This window comes from Ambystoma mexicanum, chromosome 2p (assembly GCF_040938575.1).
Source record: "Ambystoma mexicanum isolate Mex_15411 chromosome 2p, UKY_AmexF1_1, whole genome shotgun sequence".
Lineage (NCBI taxonomy): Eukaryota > Metazoa > Chordata > Amphibia > Caudata > Ambystomatidae > Ambystoma > Ambystoma mexicanum.
The window spans coordinates 528,496,172-528,507,569 of record NC_090923.1 but is presented as its reverse complement, the minus strand read 5'-3'; positions in this window follow the sequence as shown (position 1 = coordinate 528,507,569).

Sequence of the window (11,398 nt, the reverse complement as noted above, 5' to 3'; positions counted from 1 at the left end):
CAGAGCAGCCCCGTGCGACGTTCCGGACGTAACCTGCGCTCCACAGCCAGGGGTGCCCCGGGGGCCGGGAGAGGGGGCTTGTAACAGCCTGTGGCCACTGTCACAGGCATCTGTTGACACCTAGAGGGGGTGTGTTGGGGTGTGCAGGGGGGAGGTGGGAGGGGGTGTGTTGGGGTGTGCAGGGGGGAGGTGGGAGGGGGTGTGTTGGGGTGTGCAGGGGGGAGGTGGGAAGGGGTGTGTTGGGGTGTGCAGGGGGGAGGTGGGAGGGGGTGTGTTGGGGTGTGCAGGGGGGAGGTGGGAGGGGGTGTGTTGGGGTGTGCAGGGGGGAGGTGGGAGGGGGTGTGACACGACATTTCATAGTTTCAATACACTTTTTTCTTTCAAAAAAAGTAATGTGTGGACATTTTCATTGCGCATGTGTGCTTTATTGGTGTACAGTCCACAGTGTGCATGTCCCAGAGACACACAGTGCCCCAAGTGCAGTCTCCATGTGATAAACACCAGCCGTGTGTGCTAGAAGCAGTGGTCGATGATACTTTGGCGCATTGCACGCCCCTCCTGTGCATCGCCTCCTCCATGGGGTGCCGCCCCATCTGCACCCTCCTCATCCTCATCGTCAGGTGGTTGCAGTTCTGCGTCAGGGGGCAGGGGCACATTCCGTCTGACGCACATATTGTGTAGCATGACACATGCCATGACGATCTTTGCCACCTTCTCATGGCCATACAGGAGTGCCCCACCAGACCTGCTGAGGCTTCGGAACCGTGCCTTCAATAGGCCGAATGTCTGCTCTATGACCACACGAGTACGTGTATGTGCACGGTTGTAGTCCTCCTCGTGCTGGTTCTGCGGGTTCCGGACTGGTGTAAGGAGCCACCTCTTCAGGGGATAGCCTGCATCACCTGTATGTAGGCGAGAATGTATGTGTCAGTCATGTCGTCTGATCAGGAACATGATGTTCCACCATGGCTCGCATCCAACTGTTACTTTGGCTCACTTCTACATGCACTGATTGATTCACACAATGCAACCAGTATATGCTCATGGCTCCCATGGCCTGTTTTGCATGCCATCACCCAATGTATGCAGAGGGGTTGTGTGCATTGTGAGTGCCCATCCTCTGTCTCCGTTCTCTGTGTTACTCACAGCCAGGTGGAGTATGCATCATCCCCCCCCTTTCTGCCAGGTGGAGTATGCATCATCCCCCCCCCCTTTCTGCCAGGTGGAGTATGCATCATCCCCCCCCTTTCTGCCAGGTGGAGTATGCATCGCTACGTCATTCACCTGCCCACTTCCATGACATTGGACTCACCGAGTAGCCAGGATCTTGGCCCTGCATGTCGCTCCATGTAGCGTGGTATTGTGGAGTTCCTGAGGACCATAGAATCATGGGTTGATCCGGGGAATCGGGCACAACAATGTGTGATGATCTTGTTGGAGTCACAGACCATTTGCACGTTGATTGAGTGGAACTGTTTCCGGTTGCGGTACGGTACCTCCATGGCACGTGGAACCACCAATTCCACATGGGTGCAGTCGATGGCACCAATGCAACCGGGTATGCCGGCTAGTGCATGGAAACCCACTTTGGTGTTTGCAATCTCCTGGGCAGTCCGTGGTAATGAGATGTGGTCGTCTGTGTGCTTGAGGAGGGCATCGAGCACTTGGATGAGTGTTCGTGAGAATAATGGTTGTGAAATGCCATGCAGGTGCCCCACTGTGTGCTGGTAGGTGCCTGTGGCCAGGAAGTGGAGTACAGACACTACCTTCAGTAGGGGGGGATGGCGGTTGGACTTTTTATCATGCTGACGATGTCGTTGTGTGTCATGTCTACGATGGCGGTGATGGTGTCCTGGTCCAAACGGTACAGGGTGTGGATCTGCTCAGCAGTGAGGTTGAATGGATTGGCTCTGATGCGTGGGATTGGGGGCTGCCTACGTGGTGGCACTGGCTGTGCTGGTGGGGCTTGCTGGGCCTGCCTTGCCCTCCTTCTCCTCCTGCGTCTCCTCTGTGCTGCCTGTTGTTGTTGTTGCTGTTGTAGCACATGCATTGCTATCAGGTCCTCCAGCCCCAACATTGCTAGTCGTATTGGTATCATTGTGGAGTGTGACTGGGTGTGGGAAGGGGTGGGGTGTGCTCTTTTTGTACTTCCTGAGTCTGTATTGCCTTCACCTGTGCTGTTTCTGTGCACCTCTGGCAGCTGCATTCACTTAACATGGCCCTTTACGGTTGGTTCGCGATGGCGTTATTAGCACCATGGCGGTAAGGTACTTAACGGGCTGGGTGATGGCGTTAGGTGCATGTCCGCTTGGGTCGGCATTTGCGTACCTTTCCGCCATGGCGCTAAGTACGGTGTGGGCGGTCACGTGCGCGCACCCTTAGCGCAGTTAGCGGCAGCGTTAACTACGATGCCGCTAATGGCATCGTAGTTAACGGTCACGGGTCATGATCGGACCTGGCGGAAAACGATGGCGGTAACTATTTACCGCCATCGTTTTTCACTTAGCGCCAGTGTCGTAATGAGGCCCAGTGTGTGGACATTCCTTTGTGAGGGCTTGGGGACTACACTGTAGTTAAGAACCAGCCTGCATCACCTCCTGAGAGATTAGGCCTTGGTTGCTCGTCCATTCTACTATATAGAGAATCTTGGCTGGGGTGCTATGTGCTTCTACTCTGCCATATAGAGGAGTACAGATAACCCCCCTCCAGTTTTTACAACTTTCATTCCGGAGCAGTTTACAGTGATGCGCGCCCTCTCCTGTGCCTGTCTGTGTGTTCCTCCATTGACAGCACAGCTCTGTCTTACTTTGACTCCTTACCCACCCCCTTTCCCTGGTGTACTCTGTTAAAAATAGTCATAGATACACCTACTCTTAAGGTTCCTTAGCCACCCCCTGATCCTCTGAGCATCGGTAAGAGAGAAAGCACTGGTGAAATGTGGAGTTTTCAGACAATATCAGCATGTGGCGATGATAATTTGACAAAGCCTCTTAGGAAACACAATATTTCAACAATTCATACGATACTATGCATAGGTTTATGCTCAACGCAAATAAGATTTTCACTGAAGCAAAGCCAGACCTATTGACTTACCAACACTTTTTAAAGAAAGGTAGTAAACACCCTTCCGATCACTTTTTAGGGACTAGTCCTGAGATAAATACTAGCTTGACAAGCCTGCGCTTTGGTACTTTGGTCACCTTCTCTATGTCCATCTACAGTATCTCATTGTCATTCTTGCTTGTTCTAGTCCTCTCCTCTTTTACCACTCAATACCATTCTCTTTCCTTATTTTAGCATCTTCTTGTTTCAATTTTTTCCCTTTAACTCTCTCTCCCCTACTCCCTTCTCCAGGGCTATAAGTGGGGTAAGAAATCGAGGGGGGACCTCATTTAGGGACGTGGCTTGTGGGATGGCCGTGGCCTAAAAAGTACACAAACTGTAGTAAGGTACGCAAACAAATATATAAATGCATGCAACCATTTATATATCTGTATGCATACCTTACTACGGTTTGTGTAGTATCCAGACAAATTTTATAAACATAGAAATATGTAACATATTTCTATGTTTATAAAAGATGGCTTCGAAAGTACACAAACCATAGTAAGGTGGGCACACAAATACATAACATTTATATATTTGTGTGCATACCTTATGGTGTGTGTACTTTTCAAGCCATCTTTTATAAACCTCAAACTATTTCAAGGAATCGCGAGGTTCACCGAGGGTTAAAGACGCCTCGGCGACCTGGGGAAACAAAGGCAGAATAACTTCCTCGGGTGACCCCTCGCGTGAGGGGTCACCAGATACATTTTCAGTGACTGACAGAAGTGCCAGCCAGTCACAGCGTTGCTGTGGCTGGCTGGCACTTCTGAGAGCTTGCCTGATTTAATGCGGGTGCATCTCCCGTCGCGGCTGTGGTTGCAGTGGGATAATGTGTTCCGCCAATGTTATGGTGGGACCAGGGGCCCTGGAAGGCCGCGGCTCAGCCCCACTTTGTGGAGACTGACAGCGCTCGGCCCCAGGTGGCCCCGGCCCACTTAAAGCACTGCGCTTCTCTCTCTTCAGCTTACTTGCTTGCCCTCACCATTTTCTTCCCCTGCTCATTTCCTATCAACCCTTCACAATCTTCTCCATCTCGCCTTACTTTTCTTTCTTCTCTCTTCAATTCCTATCTCTTCCTCTCTCTATTTGTGTCCTACTTTACTTTTCTCTCTGCCTCTCTCTATTTCTGTGTGGTGGTGGATCTCACTCTTCCCCTTTCTCTCTGCCTCGCTCTCTCCTTTACCCGCTATATTCCCTTCTACCTCTCTCCCCAATTCAATAATAGACGACGTGTGTGTTTAGTGCAAAGTGTATGACTTGGTTTGGAAATGTGTTTGTGAAGGGAAAGTGGGGGATTGGTGGTCTATGTGTATGTCTCTAAATGCATGCAGCCAGTGTTTCATTTGTGAAAGAATAAGTTCCAGGGCAGAAACCATAGCCAGTCGAGTGCTCTGGAGGTTGACAATCTGCTTTTAAGTTTGCTTCGGACTTAATTTGGTAGTCCATACTAACGCCTACTTCTGCACACTGTGTGGAAATCCTTATTATAGAGATGCGGCTACCTGATTGGCTTCTGCCTGTGGGGTATTCTAACCTCTATAATTGGGTCCACTTATTGTACTGGTAGAACTCAGATATGACTAATCATTTGAGGCAACGTTTGGTCACTTATGAAGAAGCCAATGCACTGTCTCTCTATCTCTATTCCGGAGGTGTCAGAATTCTCCTTCATAAACTTGACCCCATAGTGTAGAAGAAGAATCCTTCCCACTAATATATCTCTCTGGATGTATGAATAAACATACAGAGAAATCGATTAATTGAAAGACTGGATTCCCTCAAGACCTCGTGGCTGTAAAGAGAGAGACAATAGATTATTAACCTGAATCAAGACCGTAGTATAAGTGAGCAAGATAAACCATAACACTAACCTGTGAGGCTAGTGACAAAAACCCAGAAAAAGGAATGGGAATCTAGTCAGTATTCTTGAAAACTCCTGTAACATAAATCAAGACAGAAGAATTGAATACGACAATACCATTGGTGATATGAGACAAGAAAAGGCAAAGATTACGACTAAACAAATGATATGATGGAGCAACAATTCACTGGAACATAAGGAATGTAGAGTTAATGGGTTTCTCCAGATGCTCTACCCTAACCAGTGTTACTGTGTAGCAAACCCACCCGAACCCAAACTAAGTAATGAAAACAAAGCACTCAGTTAACGTACCGGAATAGTTCAATGAAACAGCTCCCACGTTGCAGCGGAGGCTGAGTCCGGCTCCTACGTTTCAACGGATGTTGTCCGAATCCCGCGGGGCAGCTGAGGCTGGGGAAAACCACTCCCATGTTGCAGCGGAGACTGAAAAGAATCCCGCGGTGCAGCTGAGGCTGAAAACCACTCCCACGTTGCAGCAGAGGCTGATAGAATCCCACGGGGCAGCAGAGGCTGAAAAAAGGTTTGCGGTACGAAGGTAAGTGAAAAAATAAAATAGAACTAAGCGGAAACTCAAGAAAAAGTCACAGTTTCCGTAAGTGTGCCAAAATACAAAAGGGTCAGGCAAGACCAAGTCAAAAAACAGTCCAAGTCCAAAGAACACAAGCGGGCAGCGTCAAGACCAAGGAGCAGGCAGAAAGACAATCCAGGAACGTGCGCCGTAATCTAAATAACCAGAAGTTCGGGGTACCAAAGCAGACAAGGAATATCCAAAAAGTAGGTCAAAAAACATTAGCCAAAATGTCATGAAGGAACACGAAAAAACCACAATACCAAAAAGCTCAATCAGAAGCACTGAATCCTGGACATGGCGGAGTTAAATAGGGCAGGTCATGTGACTAGCATTTACTTCCTGGACACCAGCTCCCTCCCCTTGACAACGGCTTCCAAAGTTTCCAAGGTAACCTCCAACCCCTACTGCAGGGACCAGGCTGAATACTTTGGTATCTTTTGCCGTACTTCCTTGCTAGATGAGTTTTACCGGGGCATTTGGCAATCCGGGAGTTTCTTTAATACTGTCTCGAGTACCGTGGCATGACAGTACCCTCCCCAAAAGATAGACCCCCTCTCCGAGAAGCCCAGAAATCGGCAACCAAACGAGGGGCATGGACATGACCCACGGGTTCCCAAGTACGGTTCTCCGGACCATATCCTTTCCAATCCACGAAATACCATCTAACACCCTTGGAAACTTTAGTAGAGAGGATCTTGTGAACTTCATATTCCTCCTCACCCTGCACCTGTAGGGGTAGCGGACCGGAAGGAAGACTGGTGTTAGGGTAGAATGGTTTCAGGAGGGAAACATGAAAAACAGGATGTATTCACCATTTTGGTGGAAGACGCAGACGCACCGCCACTGGATTAATTAACGCAGTGATCTCGTAAGGACCCACAAATCGGGGCAAACGTGCCCTTCTACCTGGAAGGTGCAGGTTTTTAGTTGATAACCACACCTTCCCACCCACAGTATAACTCGGGGCCGGAGAACGATGAGCATCAGAAAAACATTTGGTGCGTTCCTGAGCCAACTCTAACTGCTGTTTAACCTGGCTACTGATAGACACCAGTCGTTCCACACAAGAAGCCGCTGCGGGATGATTAGTAGGGCAAGGAGGAGACAAAAGCAATGATCTAGGATGGCGACCATATAAGACAAAAAAAGGTGAGGATTGAGTGAAGGAATACAGAGAATTGTTATACGCGAATTCTGCCATAGTAAGAACCCAGAGCCAAGTGTCCTGATATTGATGGGTCAGACACCTAAGGTATTGTTCCATGGTGGAGTTCAAGCGCTCCGTCTGCCCTTCCATTTGGGGATGATACCAGCTAGAATACATATCATCTATACCAAAAGAAGCAGTCAAAGATTTCCAAAAATGCGAGGTGAACTGCAAACCCCTGCCCGAGACAATAATCGAGGGAAGACCAAAGAAACGGAACACGTTCTTTAGAAATAGATCCGCTAAAACAGGAGCTGTTGGTACACCTTGACAAGGTACAAATAAGGCCAACTTGGTTAAGTAATCAATAATGACTTAAATGGTATCAAAACCAGATACAGAAGGTAGTTCTACTACGAAGTCCATAGATATCATATACCAGGGCTGATCTGGAATGGGCATGGACTGTAGCAAGCCTACTGGGTTCGCATTAGAACTCTTACACTGGGCGCAAACATAACAGCGAGCAATGTATTCAGTAACATCCTTGACCATGGACGACCACCAACATCAACGATGTAATAGGTCTATGATTTTCTTAGTACCAGGATGTGCTGCTACCCTAGAATCATGTCTCCAACTCATAGCTTTCTGGAGACTGACAGCGCCCGGCCACAGATATCATATACCAGGGCTGATCTGGAATGGGCATGGACTGTAGCAATCCTACTGGGTTCGCATTAGAACTCTTACACTGGGCCAAACATAACAGCGAGCAATGTATTCAGTAACATCCTTGACCATGGACGACCACCAACACCAACGATGTAATAGGTCTATGATTTTCTTAGTACCAGGATGTGCTGCCACCCTAGAATCATGACACCAACTCATAGCTTTCTTTCGAGTATCATCATCTGGCAAATATAACAGACCTTTAACATAAGGAAGACCCCGGATGATATCAAGATTCAATTGTTTAACCTCATCTGGATTTCTCCTCACCCAATCCAGCAGTTCTGAACGAAGCGTGGGTTTAAGAGTACAACCACATACCACCTGATGAGGTAGAAGCAAACGACCATCGGTTCGGATCAACGAAGGGACACCATGCATTTGTGACAATGCATCAGCCTTAGTATGTAACGAACCAGGTCTGTATGTGATGGTAAAATTAAACATTGAAAAGAATTCGTGCCACCTGGCATGTCGAGCCGTGGAACACTTTATAGATTGCAAAGCCAGTGGATTCTTGTGATCCGTAAATACCTAAACTGGTACTGTTGTACCCAATAAATGATGTTGCCAAGTCATAAAGGCATCCTTTACTGCCAGCAAATCCTTCTCTGTTATGGTATAGTTACTCTCATAGGATGTCAATTTCCGGGAATGAAAAGCAACCGGGTGTAACCCATGGGTCTCTGGGCATTCCTGGGACAAGATGGCACCCATAGCTATGTCTGACGCATCGACTTCGACCACAAAGGTAAGAGAAGGATTAGGGTGTTGAAGAATAGGAGCGGTTGTGAAAGCCGTTTTGAAATTAACAAAGGCATTAGTACAATCCTCTCCCCATACAAAATACTTTTTACTGCTTGTGAGAGCAGTTAAGGGAGCTGCCACTGTACAGAAATCCTTAATGAATCTCCTATAAAGGTTCGCAAACCCCAAAAAGGACTGGAGAACTTTCAGCGATGTAGATATTGGCCAATCCAAAACCGTTTTGACCTTCGATTGACTCTTTTGGATTCCCTTGCATGTTATGTCATAGCCAAGAAATTCCACTTCAGTGGCATGGCAGATACATTTTTCCAATTTTGCAAACAGATGACTATCTCAAAGTCGTTATAAAACCTGGGTAACGTGTTGTACATGAAGTTCATAAGTAGCTGAATAAACCAAGATATCATCCAAGTAGATGAAAAGAAATTGATCTATCATATCATGAAAGACATCATTTATGAAATATTGAAAAGTAGCAGGAGCATTACAGAGTCCGAATGGCATGACCCTGTATTCAAACATATTTTGTCTTGAATGCAGTTTTCCATTCATCTAGGCTACAAATCCTGACCAAATTTTATGCCACTCAGAGGTCTAACTTGGTAAATATGGCTGAAGAACCAAGCTGATCCAATAAGACAGAAATTAGTGGAATGGGATATTGATTCCTGATAGTTATTAGATTCAAAGCCCTGTAGTCGATACATGGACGAAGATCCCCTTCCTCTTTAGGAACAAAGAATAGAGGGGAAGCTGCGGGAGATCGAGAAGGACAAATAAACCCAGATTTCAGAGCCTGATCAATGTATTCTTTGAGAACCTGGTCTTCTTTATGTGTCAATGAATAAATTCTCCCAGATGGAATCTTGGCCCCAGGAATGAGATCAATGCGACAATCATAGGGCCTATGAGGTGGTAACACCATGGCACCTCCTTCATCAAATATGTCTTGAAATTCAACGTACTCTTTCGGTAATTCCCCCATGATCACAGCTCCAATTGTGGGTGCAACATCCAGCAAAGGACGACATGGATTGTCCCCTGGAGTTTTGACCGCCAACACTGGTTTTCACAGTGTTCTGACAAAAATTCTATAGTATTTTTGAACCAATCAATGGTTGGGTTGTGCACTCTGAGCCAGGGAATCCCAAGGATCAACTTAAACTGTGGAGCCGAAATGAGATCAAACCCAATGGTCTCAGTATGCCCATGAATTGTTTCCATAACAAGGTCAACAGTTTGATGGGTAACAATGCCAGATAACAAAGAAGAACCATCTACTGCATTAACTGCCACGGGTTTGTCTTTCTTAAGGATAGGTAAGGCTAACTCCTTGGCATATTGTGTATCAATATAATTTCCTGTGGCACCCGAATCAAGCACTGCAGTAGCTGGAACTATATTCCCAGGGGGGACAATGAACGTAACTGTCATTGTAAATGGAATTACTAAACTTGAGTCCATTAACAGGGAAGAGCTAGGCAATTGGACTCCTTTTATTGCCGAGCTTTCAAGTTCCCTGTTTCTTCATGGGTTTTTTAGTACACTCTTTCAAGAGATGATGGGAAGCACCGCAATAGAAACACAAATGATTCTTCTTTCTATTATCTCTCTCCTCCTGAGAAAGGGGTCCTTGTGTAGCCGCCCCTATCTGCATGGGCTCTGGTCCTCCTGTAGCCAGAGTAGGGTTAATAGATACTGGAGGAGGCAATCCCCTCTTTTCACCCTTTCTGGTGGCCTTACGGGCGTCAATCTGCAGAACCAGTTCCAATAATCCTGGAAATGTGCTTGGGATGACAGGTACCATAGCAAGAGTGTCTTTTAAAGAATGGGATAAGCCTTTATAAAAAAGCGAGGCTTTTTTTATCATCAGGCCACCCTGTTTCAGCAGCCAACTGATTAAATATGGCCAAATAAGCCAGAAGAGATGTTGTAAATTTAACAACTCCATAACCTGAGCCTTGTATCGTGTATCGAAAACCTTGCCCATGGCTTCAATCAATGCATCACAATCGAACATCAGTGGGCTGCCTTCCTCCAAAAGAGCGTTGGCCCAGGTTGCTGCAGTTCCCGCAAGATGGGACAATAAGAAAGCGGCTTTGGTTGCTGGATCTGTGAAAGAGCACGGTCTACATAAGTAATGTAACCGGCATTGATTTAGAAATGTCCTAAAGTGTTTAGGATCCCCATGAAACCTCTCAGGTGGAGCAAATAGAAATTGTGAGGTAATGTAGACCGGTCCTGCCTCGGCCTGTGCTGCTGCAACACCCGAACCCGAAGGGGCTGAAGTTGACTGAACCGGAAGAGAAGGGGGATGCATGGCCGTTTGCAATTCCAAAATTTGTTGTTGGGTAGTGGCATGTGCTGTAGCCATGTCAGTGCACAAATCTGCCACTAACTAAAGCAGATTAGCCAGGGTCTCGTTAGGATCCATTTCTGAGACTTCTGATTATGTCTGAATTCTCCTTCATAAACTTGACCCTGTAGTGTAGAAGAAGAATTCTTCCCACTAATATATCTCTCTGGATGTATGAATAAACATACAGAGAAATCGATTAATTGAAAGACTGGATTCCCTCGAGACCTCGTGGCTGTAAAGAGAGAGGCGATAGATTATTAACCTGAATCAAGACCGTAGTATAAGTGAGCAAGATAAACCATAAGACTAACCTGTGAGGCTAGTGACAAAAACCCAGAAAATGGAATGGGAATCTAGTCAGTATTCTTGAAAACTCCTGTAACAGAAATCAAGACAGAAGAATTGAATAGGAGAATACCATCGGTGATATGAGACAAGTAAAGGCAAAGATTACGACTAAACAAACGATATGATGGAGCAACAATTCACTGGAACATAAGGAATGTAGAGTTAATGGGTTTCTCCAGATACTCTACCCTAACCAGTGTTACTGTGTAGCAAACCCACCCGAACCCAAACTAAGTAATGAAAATAAAGCACTCAGTTAACGTACCGGAATAGTTCAATGAAACAGCTCCCACGTTGCAGCAGAGGCTGAGTCCGGCTCCTACGTTTCAACGGATGTTGTCCGAATCCCGCGGGGCAGCTGAGGCTGGGGAAAACCACTCCCACGTTGCAGCGGAGGCTGAAAAGAATCCCGTGGGCAGCTGAGGCTTAAAACCACTCCCACGTTGCAGCGGAGGCTGATTGAATCCCACGGGGCAGCGG